The 13,550-nt window shown below is 47.7% G+C and overlaps 1 protein-coding gene across 3 annotated transcripts in view; it reads right to left on the reverse strand.

The window, feature by feature from the left end:
* CHST8 (carbohydrate sulfotransferase 8) overlaps positions 1 to 4,652 on the reverse strand; it is a 449,531-nt gene extending 444,879 nt beyond the window's left edge. Inside the window, exon 1 of one of the 3 annotated variants that reach the window (XM_070760671.1) lies at positions 4,244 to 4,652. The gene's annotated coding sequence lies outside the window, so the exon portion shown is untranslated. Of the gene's footprint in view, positions 1 to 4,038; positions 4,217 to 4,243 lie in introns of those variants that run through there. The other 2 variants (XM_070760673.1, XM_070760672.1) reach the window with 2 other exon arrangements.
* Between the last annotated feature and the right edge of the window lie 8,898 nt (positions 4,653 to 13,550).

The raw sequence follows: 13,550 nt of genomic DNA on the forward strand, positions 1-13,550 counted from the left end.
CTACTGTATTGCCGATGGACCTTGGACAGACATCCATGATTTGGGACACTAAAATTACTATTCCAAGTGTGCCAGGGGAGGGGGCTGAGTGACATTCAAGAGTTTTTTTAAAAAAATTCAGAATGAGGCTTGATGAAATAGCCATTCAACAGTTATAGATCATAATTGTATTCTTTTTACTTTAAACCTTTATGGCTACAGAAAAAATGTGCTAATTCCCTAATGAATTCATTTATACTAAGAACAACCAATATGCATTCCATTTCAGTTCTATAATCATGAGAATACAAGGTTTAACTCTGCTGTTGTGTTCGCATTTACTATACAGTTGTACTGTTTTGGGTGTAATGAAATGTAACAATCAGCGTGTAGCAAAAAGTAAACAAAATGAAAAAAAAAACCACACTCATAGTAAGAACCCCTCAAATGAGGAAAAGTCAATTGATCACAAGTTTTAGATCCACGTGACTAATAATCCACAGGGTATCAAATTTCATTTCTGGTCATATAGACCCGAGCATAGGAGCAGGGTTATTATATACACTGCGCATTCAGAATATGCCATCGGTAAACAATAGCGGACTTAGTCCATTTTCTTGAAGATTGCCATGCTGCAGAAATTGTCTGCTTCAAAATGAAATTCTATCCCGTGGTTATCTAAAGGCCACTAAATCTTTGGGTTCAGTTCATGCTGTCTCCATCTTTATGGACTTCTGACATCCCAATGAAGCATTGACATCATTCAAGAATGCAACAAGCCTTAATAGCATGGGGATTTTCCAATGCAACACAATCACTTTGATTTGCAAAACAAGGCCATAATGCATCAGATACAAATATAATTTTTATCTTATCAAAGCGCATATCAATGTGCAATATGGAAGGAGAGAACTTAATTCTTAAGAAGGTGAGGTGAGGGGAATTTTTAAAAATCCAAAACTTTAAGGCTTAAAAAAAAAAGAGGGACTCTGGGGCAGTGAGGAGGAGCACACGCCTCCCATACACCCAGCGTGAGGCTGCCTCCCATACACTGCGCCAGAGAGAGAAACCAAGGGGGGATGTCAGGAAACTGGCCGGGCCTTCGTGCCGCTCTCAAATTTCCTGGGAATTTTTTCCAGACTCGGGTTTTTAAGTAGAAAAATGGTTCTTAAGAAAAGGCAAAAAAATCTTGAACACCCGGTTCTTATGTAGAAAAGTTCTTAAGTAGAGGCGTTCTTAGGTAGAGGTACCACTGTGTTTGAATTTGGCCTGTTAAGAGTCTAATACCCTTTCCCAACAATGACATGCTGTGTATGATGCAACAAATTGTAACAATCGGCTTTGAGGACAACATAGGAAGGGGCAAGACAGACCACGGATGGTGTAGCAAGATATTTAAAATTATGGTCACTAGCCAGTGTGTCTCCTGGTGATTATGGAGAGACACCCAACCTCTGTTCCAGACAGATAAATATCTAGGCCCCTTTTCTGGTTCAAACAATGACTTCATTGTTATGACCTGATGGGTATAAATCTTGCAAGAATCTGCAGCCTGTGATAAACGCATTTGGGTCATGTACGCATCCCTACACTTTCCCCAAAGGAGCCTGTTGAGCATCTTTGAACTTCCAGTGGTGAGCAAACCTCCTTCACTCAACCCGTTAATCTCTAATTGGATTAGCCAGTGAGCATTGATTCCCTCACTATCAGATCATGCAAAGATTTTTGGAGAAACATCAAAGAGAAAGGCGGCCTTAGGTTTTTTTCTTTTCTTAGCCTTTAGATTTTTCTTTCCACTCCAGTTGTGTAAAAAACCTCACACAGATTTCTACCAAATATGGGAGAAATACTCTTCCTGCCTCCTGATATACCTTTTTAGGGGGAACAGGAGGTGGTCAAGTAGAACATTGCACAGGGTTATTAAAATAATCATTCGGTAAATAACCTGAGCTGCTTTTGATTATTAACTCAGTGATTCTCAACCTCAGAAAATTTTAAGATGTGTGAACTTCAACTCTCAGAATTACCCAGCCAGCATTCGGGGAGTTGAAATCTACACATCTTAAAAGTTGAGAAACTAGGAGTTAACAGAATCACTGTTTAATGAAAATACCTCATTTTCTGGGGCTGACGTGGAAAGTTGAGTGACATTAAATATGGGCTGGATGTACCGAACAGAAAAGGCTAAAACGAGGTGTGGTGAGTGTGCAACCATTAGGCTGCATTTTCTGCAAAAGACCTCTCAGCATAAAGTCAAATGAAGGAAAAACAGGGAGGCCCCTGAGTGGCACTTAAACAAAAAAACATCCACCTTGTTCCTAATCAATTTCACAAAAGTTGGCAAAGGAGCACTTCCCACTGGCACACACCCAGCTGGGCATTAGTCCTGGCAATTCAGAATGCACTTTTCATAAAGTGCCCTGCAGAAAAAACAAGAGGCTGATTAAAACACTGCACCCATCGGGGCCAAGCATCGCCTTCAACAAGTGGGAGGCTGGAGATGCAGCACCCGATTCAGGAGGCTGAATGACAAACCGAATCCTGGAAACTACCGTCAATCTGCATAGAATGATCCTCGGGTTTCTGAAGCAATGCAGGAGGCTTCCTCGGGAGTAAGGCCAATGCAGCAGACCAGAATTCACTTCCCAACCAACTCCTGACATCAACTGGTTGCAATCCCATTCCTGCCCAGCCCCTTATAGCAAAGGAAAAAACAGAGTCAATTCTTCCCACTTCTAATTTAAATCCACGATTGAATTCCCTGCATTCAGACAAGCCTCAAACTGGTTATCCTGTCGACCCAACTTTCTAAGTTTGTGCCCTAAACTGAGCTCTATTTGCAGACAACCAGCCCAGGTTCAAACAATTTAGCCTGTTGCTTCTGCTAGCTCTTCACCCAAACTTACTTAAAGGCATAGATTGAGACAACCTGAAGACAATTACTAAACCCTACAAACCAACCCCCAAATTATGCACCACATAGACAAAATATGTACAATACTTAAGAACTATATATACTGCTCAAATAAATAAAGGTAACACTCAAATAACACCTCCTAGATCTGAATGAATGAAATATTCTCATAGAATACTTTGTTCTGTACAAAGTTGAAGCTGCACAACAGCAGGTGAAATTGATTGTCAATCAGTGTGGCTTCCTCAGTGGACAATTTGATTTCACAGAAGTTTGATTTACTTGGAGTTATATTGTGTTGTTTAAGTGTTCCCTTTATTTTTTTGAGCAGTGTATATGTACAATACTACTAATGAACAAGATCATTAAGAATAAATAAAAGTCCCTTCTTTCTTTAATTTTTTTACCTTATACACTCTATCTCTAACCTTTTTCTTTTTTCCTTTTTTTCTTCTCCATTAATTTATATTACTGTTATATTATGTATTATATATATTTATCCCTTTTTAATGTAAATATTCAATAAAGATTATTTTTGTAAAAAAAAACTTAGCGGGCGGCATCTGCTAGCTCTTCACCGGGCAAACTTCACTTAAGCGAAGGCATCCCGGACCTGAAATGGGCAGGTCCCGCGCCCTGTATCGGCTTGCCGGACCCACTGCTTTCGGAGAAGATCGGGGACTCCCATGCGTTCTCCCCCAGGCCCGAGAGCGGATGCTGAAGAGCGTCTCGATGACCTCAAGGAACCCCGCCCGATACCCTCCTCAGCCCTTCCTCCGTTCAAGCAAGGCTGAGAGACAAGTTGGAGCGAAGCAACCGGCCAGCAGGGGACGGAGCCCTCCCCTCCCGCCACCCCCGAGTGTTCTCGACGATCCGCGTGGAACCCACCCGGCGGGCGTCGAAACCAGGGTCGAGCCAAAAAGAGACACGGGAACCTCGCCGCCTTCGAGGGAAGAGAGTTCAGGTCTGCCTCAGCGGGGCACCTGCCCCCCCCCAACTCTTCTTCTTCTGAGGGGGGGAAAAACTTTCTTCCGAAGGTTCCCCGCCTCGCTTCCTCCACCTGCGCCCTTCACTCACTCCAGACGCGAACCTGCAGCCCAAACGAACCGCGTGGGGGGGGGGGGGAGAGGAGAAGAGACACCGACCTCGGAGCAACCGGCGCCAAGTCTCGCGACTGCGCCCACCGAGGGAAGCCTTCCTCAGCCCTGGTGGCGGGGAGTTCCGCAGGCCCCCGCGCGGACGGACCTCTCCGGCCGCCTCAGCGCAAGGCGTCGGGGACAGAAGAGCGAGCGCAAGCCGGCCAGCATCCCTCATAACCGGCCCGGACTTAGGAACGGATCTGCTACTGACCTGGGCGGGGCGCACCGTCGTCTGCGCTGGCGCAAAACCTCAGCCGCGCATCTGGCCGGTCCTCGGGGCTGTCTCCTCTTCCTCCTTTCTCCGGCGCCGTCTGGGCAGCGGCGGCCGCCCGGCTTCCTCGCCTGCCGGACGAGGCGCGAGCGGGGACGCCGCGCGAGCGGAGCCGGGACTGGCTGGGCGGGGCTAGGCGGGGCTGGCTGGGCTCGCCGCCGCCGCCGCCTTCATGGAAGCTGCCGGCGAAGAAGCGCCGCTCTCCGCACCGCAGGCAGACCGAGGAGGCCGCCTCCTCCTCCTCCCTCCGCCTCCGCCATAGCAACCCACAGAGAAAGCCGCCCGCCCCCCCCCCCCCCCACGCGAGGCTAGGCAAGACGCGGACGGCTGAGGCGGCGCCCTCCGCCCCGGCTCCCTCCTTCCGGTCGCCCGCGCTCGGCGCGCCAGCGGGGAAGGTAGAAGAAACGCCGGCTGAGGGCGTGTGAGGAGCCCGGCTGAGGCGCAGGTGTGGCACCCCCTCCCTCCTCCCGAGCAGCACCTGCCGTGGCTCTCCCGCGCCCCTCAGCGCCAAGCGAGTCCGTCGCTCTCCCCCCTCCCCTCACACGACCCAAAGTTGCCCGAAGTCACAAGTTCTGCGCCGCCAACTCCGGCCGGGACGCGCGCGCGCTCGGGAGTCCCGGCGCGGGAGCGCGGCCAAGGTTAGCGGTATCCCGCTTCGACGGCCGTCCGGCGGCCCCGCCACCTCAGGAAAGCTCTGCCCGCTCTAGATACGTTTCTCCGCCCCGCCAACGGCGGGACAAAAAGGCGCCCCGTTTGCTCCGCTATCCCAGGCCAAGGAGCTCGTGGGGCGGCTGAGGCGACGGAGAACCGAGAGCGGCCGGTATGAGGGCCCGCGGTGTGTGTGGAGCTGCCCGTTTTCTCCCCTCACTCAAAGGATGCAACTTTACATCAGGACGCGACGGCCGAATTGGCTTGAGACAAGATGGCGGCCCTTGTGGCCCTGCGTCGCTGCGCCCCGTCGACGGGCAATAGGGGAGGCCGATGCGGCCCTTCTGGCGGGGCAAAGCGGGAAGGAGTCGGGGTTTTTTTCTCTCTCTCAGCTGCCGGCCCGGCGCCTTTACGGAGCAGCCCGGGCTGGAGAGGGGAGGCGGAAAGAGCCCTGGGGAAAGAAGGGCATAAGGGCACATTGTGCCTACCGTCGTTGTCCAACTGTTCTATCATTACTTTTGCAATGTTTTATTTATACAAATTGACCAACCTATAATTGTTTGACAAATGCATAAATAAATACTGTATATAATTTTTTTAAAAAACCATTCTGGCAGCTTCCGCAGGAGACACCTCAGCAAAATTCCAGGCAGTGTTTTGGGATGACATCTGTCAAAAAAAGAGAAAAAGAATTTTGCCTTTACTGTCAATGTAAGTCATTTGCATCATCTCACAACTGAGACTTTAAATCAATGGAAGTTAACGCCTCAAGTTTCACAGATTTTTCAAAAGCTGATGAAATCTGAAGGGAGGATTGACTGCAATACCTGAGGTGAACAAAAGATGGCACTGGAGAGAAAGAGAATGGCCGGTGTGCTTTTGGGGCCCTCTAGTGGCCACCTAGATTTTTCCAGGCCTTTTTGGTCGCTTTTTCCTGATTTTCTGGCAGGAACTGTGGCAAGAGAGGGAATAGAAGGAGGCAGGAGGAGCTGCTGCCTGTTTGCTGCTCAGGCTCCCTCCTCCGGAAAATCCATTTCACACTCCAGTCCCAGCAACACAACTTGGAAGCTGTGTGTGTGTGTGTGTGCGAGAGAGAGAGAGGGTGGGGGTGGGGGGGGAAGACTTCCCCTGTGAGCTCTGATGGCTGACTTCCTTTCTGCCTTTGGATGTCCACAGGACATGGTAAGAAAAGTCAATATAGCAATAGCCCTTAGATATACATACTGCTTCACATTGCTTCACAGTCCTCTCTAAGCGGTTTACAGAATCAGCCTCTTGCTCCCAACAATCTGGGTCCTCATTTTACCGACCTCAGAAGGAAAGAAGGAAGGCTGAGTTAACCTGGAGCCGTTCAGGATTGAACTCTTGATTGTGGGCTGACTCAGCCTGCAATACTGCATAGGAAGGAAGGAAGGAAAGAAGGGAGGGAGGGAGGGAGGGAGGGAGGTAGGTCTTTCGTAAAGCTTTAAAAACCTACCTTTACTGGCGGGCATGGGAGCCGTGAGTGATGAGACTGTCTCCGGCCGATACGAGATACGATTAGATTGGATGAATGTGTGTGAGTGTATACGAGGTTTTTATTTATTTATTTATTTATTTATTTATTTATTTATTTAGATTTGTATGCCGCCCCTCTCCGCAGACTCGGGGCGGCTCACAACAAAGTGAAAAACAATTTATAACAAATCTAAATTTCTACTAAAAAACATTTTAAAAACCCCATTTCCTAAACACACATACATACACACATACCATTCATAAATTGTATATGCCCGGGGGAGATGTCTCAGTTCCCCCATGCCTGACGACACAGGTGGGTCTTAAGGAGCTTACGAAAGGCAAGGAGAGTAGGGGCAGTTCTAATCTCCGGGGGGAGTTGGTTCCAGAGGGTTGGGGCCGCCACAGAGAAGGCTCTTCCCCTGGGGCCCGCCAACCGACATTGTTTAGTTGACGGGACCCGGAGAAGGCCCACTCTGTGGGACCTAATCGGTCGCTGGGATTCGTGCGGCAGCAGGCGGTCTCGGAGATATTCTGGTCCAGTGCCATGAAGGGCTTTAAAGGTCATAACCAACACTTTGAATTGTGACTGGAAGTTGATCGGCAACCAATGCAGACTGCGGAGTGTTGGTGAAACATGGGCATACCTAGGTAGGCCCATGACTGCTCTCGCAGCTGCATTCTGCACGATCTGAAGTTTCCGAACACTTTTCAAAGGTAGCCCCATGTAGAGAGCATTACAGTAGTCGAACCTCGAGGTGATGAGGGCATGAGTGACTGTGAGCAGTGAGTCCCGGTCCAGATAGGGTCGCAACTGGTGCACCAGGCGAACCTGGGCAAACGCCCCCCTCGCCACAGCTGAAAGATGGTTCTCTAATGTGAGCTGTGGATCGAGGAGGACGCCCAAGTTGCGGACCCTCTCCGAGGGGGTCAATAATTTCCCCCCCAGGGTAATGGAAGGACAGATGGAATTGTCCTTGGGAGGCAAAACCCACAGCCACTCCGTCTTATCCGGGTTGAGTTTGAGTCTGTTGGCACCCATCCAGGCCCCAACAGCCTCCAGACACCGGCACATCACTTCCACTGCTTTGTTGACTGGACATGGGGTGGAGATGTAAAGCTGGGTATCATCAGCGTACTGATGATACCTCACCCCATGCCCTTGGATGATCTCACCCAGCGGTTTCATGTAGATATTGAATAGCAGGGGGGAGAGGACCGACCCCTGAGGCACCCCACAAGGGAGAGACCTCGGAGTCGACCTCTGACCCCCCACTAACACCGACTGCGACCGACCGGAGAGGTAGGAGGAGAACCACTGAAGAACAGTGCCTCCCACCCCCAACCCCTCCAGCCGGTGCAGAAGAATACCATGGTCGATGGTATCGAAAGCCGCTGAGAGGTCAAGAAGCACCAGGACAGAGGATAAACCCCTGTCCCGGGCCCGCCAGAGATCATCCATCAACGCGACCAAAGCAGTTTCCGTGCTGTAACCGGGCCTGAAACCCGACTGCTGGGAACCTAGATAATCGGCTTCTTCCAAGGATCGCTGGAGCTGGAGTGCCACCACCTTCTCGACAACCTTCCCCATAAAGGGAAGGTTGGAGACTGGCCGGTAGTTATTAAGTACGGCTGGGTCCAGGGAAGGCTTCTTGAGGAGGGGGCGCACGAGCGCCTCTTTATAGGATGATGGAAAAGATCCCCTCCCCAAGGAAGCGTTGATAATCTCCTGGACCCAGCTCCGTGTCACCTCTCTGCTGGCCGAAACCAGCCAGGAGGGACACGGATCCAGTAAACAGGTGGCGGAACTCACAGCTCCAATGGCCTTGTCCACTTCATCAGGTGTCACCAGATCAAACTCTTCCCAGACAGGTGGACAAGTACGGGCCCCAGTCACCTCAACTGACTCGTTGTCAGCCGACTCTGTTTTCTAATTGGAGTCGAGGTCCGCCCGGATCTGAGTGATTTTATCAGCGAAAAACGTGTTAAAATCCTCGGCACTACTCTGCAAGGGCTCCCCAACTCCCCCCTGATTAAGAAGGGAGCGGGTCACCCTAAACAGAGCGGCCGGGCGGGATTCCGCTGATGCAATCAAGGCGGCATGGTACGCGCATCTTGCCGCCTTGAGCGCCACTTTGTAAGTCTTAATAAACGCTCTTACAAGTGTTCGATCAGATTCAGACTTACTCTTCCTCCATCACTTCTCTAGACGTCTCTTCTGGCGTTTCAACTCCCGGAGCTCCTCGTTGAACCATGGAGCTCTACGGGGTCTAGCGCCATGGAGAGGTCGCAAAGGCGCAATCCGATCAAGAGCCTCCGCTGCAGCCTTGTTCCAGGCTTCCGCAAGAGACTCTGCCGAACTGTGGATGAGTGCATCTGGAATAACCCCAAGCGCCGTCTGAAAGCCCTCTGGGTCCATCAGGCGTTTGGGGCGGAGCATCTTGATTGGTTCCGCCTCCCTGCGGGGAAGGATTGGAGCCAGGAAGTCAAGCCGTAGTAAGAAATGGTCTGACCATGACAAAGGCAACACTTCTAAGCCCCTTAGTCTCAGACCATTACTCAATTGCTCAGAGAGGAATACCATGTCGGGTGCGTGTCCTCCCTCGTGAGGACATTTTAAAAATGTTTTAGTAAAATTTCATATTTTATAGTTATTAGATTTCGTATATATTGTTATATTTAATGTTGTACGCTGCCCTGAGTCACCTTGAGAAGGGCAGCATAGAAATCTAATAAATAAATAAATGGAGGAAGGAAGGAAGGAAGGAAAGAAGGAAGGAATATAGCAATAGCATTTAGACTTATCTACCGATTCACACTGTTTTACAGAATCAGCCTCTTGCCCCCAACAATTTGGGTCCTCATTTTACCCACCTCGAAAGGATGGAAGTCCGAGTCAACCTTGAGCCTGGTGAGATTCAAACTATTGGCAATGAACTGAATTACCCTGCTATACTGCATTCTAACCACTGCATCACCACGGCTCCAGGAAATGTTGGTGGCCATGATAGTGTGGCTCAAATAAAAAAAACAGCATTGTGACTCCAGGTATCTGGATCTTTCAGGCCATCCCTTGCAAATCCCCCCCCCCTCTGCTTGTGTAGAACTCAAGGGGGAGAGAGAGACTTCCATTCTGGGGTTTCCCTAGATCAGTGCCCCCCACCAATCTTTTGGGCACCAGAGACCGGTTCCATGGAGAGAGGTTTTTCCATGGACTGGACGGGGAATGGTTTTGTGTGCTGCCTGCATCCTACAGATGGGGCTTTGCATGTTTGCATGGCCTGGTTTCTAGTATGTCACGTCATGGATTGGGGGTTGCACTACCTTTGCACTAGATGGCAGCAAAGCCTTCACACTCTTCGCTGCCCCCTAGCAATGAACTTGCATGTTGCATCTTCACTAGGGAAGATCTGAGAGAGGAGGGCTTGGGGTGTTTTGAGGGAATGGTGATGTGGGCCGGTTTGTGTTCTAAATGGGAGAAGAGAGGTGAGGGAAAAAGGTGCTTTCAGAGAGAGCAAAGGGGGGAAGACCCATCTGGCGCCCATGCTTGCCATTTCTGCAGGGAGGAAGGCGTGATCATATGACCCTTCCTCTCCCCCAGGTCAGAAATGTGAAGGGCGCATCACGAACGTGAGATTCACATATTGCCCTTTATATATGTATCAGGCCAAAGCCATCGTTTTGAGTTGGAGACTTTGGCCTGCCACAAGTAGAATAGCACTGTGGGAATTGGGGAGGGTCAGTTGCATGAGAAGGAAAATACTAGCCACAACAAATTATTTCCAGAGATTCAAGGTCATCTTTTGTTCAGCACCAACCGGAAGTACGGGGGAGAATCGTGGAGAATGATAGAACAGGAGTGGTCCATGTAATGCATTTGTGGGTGTGGGGACGAGGGATGAACCTTAACCTGGGTGGAGAACTGTAGGAATATCGGGTTGATTGCAGTTCATAACCAACATAACTTTGTCAATAGATTGGAACTTGGAAGAAGGCCAAGGTCTGTACTCTGATTTATTTCTTGGATGTTAATTGGAACGCTGACATAATAGCAATCACATTTAGACTTATATACCGCTTCACAGCACTTTTACAGCCCTCTCTAAGTGGTTTACAGAATCAACCTCTTTCCCCCAACAATCTGGGTCTCATTTGAGCCACCTCAGAAAGATGAAAGGCTGAATCAACCTTGAGCCGTTGGTGAGATTTTAACCACTGAACTACAGCTAGCAGTTAGTTGAAGTAGCCCGCAGTGTTGCACTCTAAACACTGCACCATCAAATAAATGCAATAACAATACAAGTGACAATGCAAACACATAAGAAAAATAAAGACATAAGATATATAATAAACAATAAAAAGCAGGTGGCCACACGACAGACCTGTATTGAGAATATGAACCATATATACTGTATTCTCTATAGCCAGTTACACTATAGCTTAATAATCTAAATTATAAGTAGGTTAAATAAATGAAAGAAAAGAGAGAATATGAAAGAAAGGAAATATTTAAATAAATAAGCTTAATTTTTACATATATCTATATCTCATTTATAGAATTAACTTTGACACCAGATAATTATCTTTTCCATATTGAAAGTTTTTTAACAGTTGTTGGGCTGATTGTTCTTTTTTTTCCCTAACCAACAGTAGAAGGGGTCCCAGCAGTTATAAAATAGAGATTTGTCATTGTTTCTTAGTTCTAGTGTTAATTTGACCACCCACTTTTTATTGTTTATTGTATATCTTATGTCTTTCTTTCTTTTTCTTATGTGTTTGCATTGTCACTTGTATTGTTATTGCACTTATTTATGTAAATTATTTTTTTTTTAAATGCACCACCCCGGTATATAATCAAGACAGTATCCAAAAGAGATGGAGTTTTGGTTGTCATCTCAGTTGCCGACTTGTCTCTTTTTGCATCAACCCATGGACAGGTCTGCCTCTGCCTGACTTCTGTCAATAGGTGCTGTGTGAGTAGCACCGAGGTGCTCTCACCATTGGGGATGCCAGTCAGAGGGATTTGCGCAGGAGCCAGAGGCGCATTTGGCTCGAAGGGATCTTTTCTAATGTAGCATTTCCTCCCCACAGGACATAGTCCACATAACAAACTGCTGAATTATTCATCACCTATAGAGGAAATTAATTTCTAGGGAAGGAGGTATCATTTATATTTATATATATATTAAAACAAAAGCAACAAACCCATCATGGCGTTTTGCTTTCATTCGGCTTCAGGATAAAAGAGTTCAGACAAAGGAACACATTTCAAACCCCAAGCCAGAAATTCCCAAGTGGAATTGCAGTTTGTTTCTAGTTACCAGGGCACAAAAATACGTCTTAGATAGAAAGCAGAAAACCTCATCACACCGGTAGTACTTTACTCCAGACATAACTCTCCTTCCATCTCCCGCTTTAACAGTTAACTAAATTTTGATTTATCATTTTGCAACTGACTAACTCAAGATCTGTCTCCCAGAGTGTGTTATTGTGAGGAATGGCTGGAGGGGTAAATGCAGAGGAAGCAGACTGAAAAACAAGCAAGGGGGTGTCTGGGGCTGGGGGTGTTTTGCCCAGAATTTAGGGAGCCCCATGGACAGAGATGCTGACCACATACTTCCTTCCCCTCCCCCCTTTTGCAGGTAAAACAAGCATTTTCAGGATGTGTGGAGAGTGCTGTCAAAAACTGGTGCTAAGAGAAGAAAGAGAGCTGCTGTAAACCTTGGGAGGAGGGTTTGCTCCCCCCTTAATTATTCCTGCATGAATTGAGCCGCCTCCTGCCAGAGCAGTTGGTCTCTGCCATGTTGCATGTTTTGGGCAGGGGAAAAGGTTGAAAATGAGTTCTGCCTTCACACAACACCAAGGTGTACACATGCACATGCACACACACGTTGACAAGAAAGGGTTAATGATCAGGAAGGGTCTGTTGTCAGACTTCTACATTTGGCGGTTGAGGAATTTGGGGAGTGAAATCCACCCATTGCTACTGATCTAGAGATTCAATGGGAAGCAATCAGATCGAATCTCTAAGGACTAAAACATACAATGAATGTTGGCAGGAACTGGGCCTGGCTAGTCCAGTGAAAAGAAGGACCAGGGGAGACAGGATAGCACTCTTCCAATATTTGATGGGCTGCCAAAAAGAAGAGGATGCGGTCCACCTGTTTTCAAAAATACCCAAAGGCCAGACAAGGAGTCATGGATGAAAACTGACCCAGGAGAGATTCAACCTGGAAATAAGGAGAAATTTTCCAACAATGAGAACAATCAACCCATGGAACAAAAGTTGCCTTTAGAGCTTCATCACTGGAGGCTTTCAAGAGGAGACTGGACTCCAATGCTGTTAATCAGTCAATCAGAATCAAGTTGAAGGTATCTTGGAGGTTGATAAGTTCAAAGAAGAATGAGACACATTGTAGCCTGATTCATATTTATTAGGAACGGTAACAATCTTGCAACAGAATATATACAAGTTATTAAAGGCAAAAGTGAAACGGCACAGCTGCGATGTCCCTTTTAAAAAGGCGGGGCTTTGAATTTCCCGGCCGCAGCTTAGCCAATCCACGGCTGGCATGTAGATTCCATCAATTTGCATACAGACTATTTACATCAGTGATTTTCAACCTATTTTGACCCACGGCACATTTTTTAGATTTACAAAATCCTGGGGCACACCACCAACCAAAATGACACCCTAAGACACTCTCCTCTCTTTTTCCATCCCTGTCTCCTCCCCCACTTGTGTGTGTATATATATACACACTCTTGAACCATTCCCATAAACAGGTGAGGGCTGGGGGTTTTTTCTCTCTTATTCTTTGGGTGCTTTTTATCATATGCTTTAAATCAAGAGTCACTTCTCTCTCTCTGTTTTGTTTCTCTTTCCTCTCATTCTCTGTCTCAATCATTTTCTCATTTCTCTCTTTTCCTCCCTTTTGCTCATTTCTCTCTCTTTCTTTCTCACTCTTTCTCTGTCTCTCTTGCTTTCTTTCTCTCTCACTCTTGTTTTCTCTCTTTTCTTTCTCTCTCTTGCTTTCTCTCTCTCACGCTTTCTCTCTCTCTTGCTTTCTTGCTCTCTCTTTCTCTCTCTTTCTTTCTCTCT

Source organism: Erythrolamprus reginae, chromosome 9 (genome assembly GCF_031021105.1).
Source record: "Erythrolamprus reginae isolate rEryReg1 chromosome 9, rEryReg1.hap1, whole genome shotgun sequence".
Lineage (NCBI taxonomy): Eukaryota > Metazoa > Chordata > Lepidosauria > Squamata > Dipsadidae > Erythrolamprus > Erythrolamprus reginae.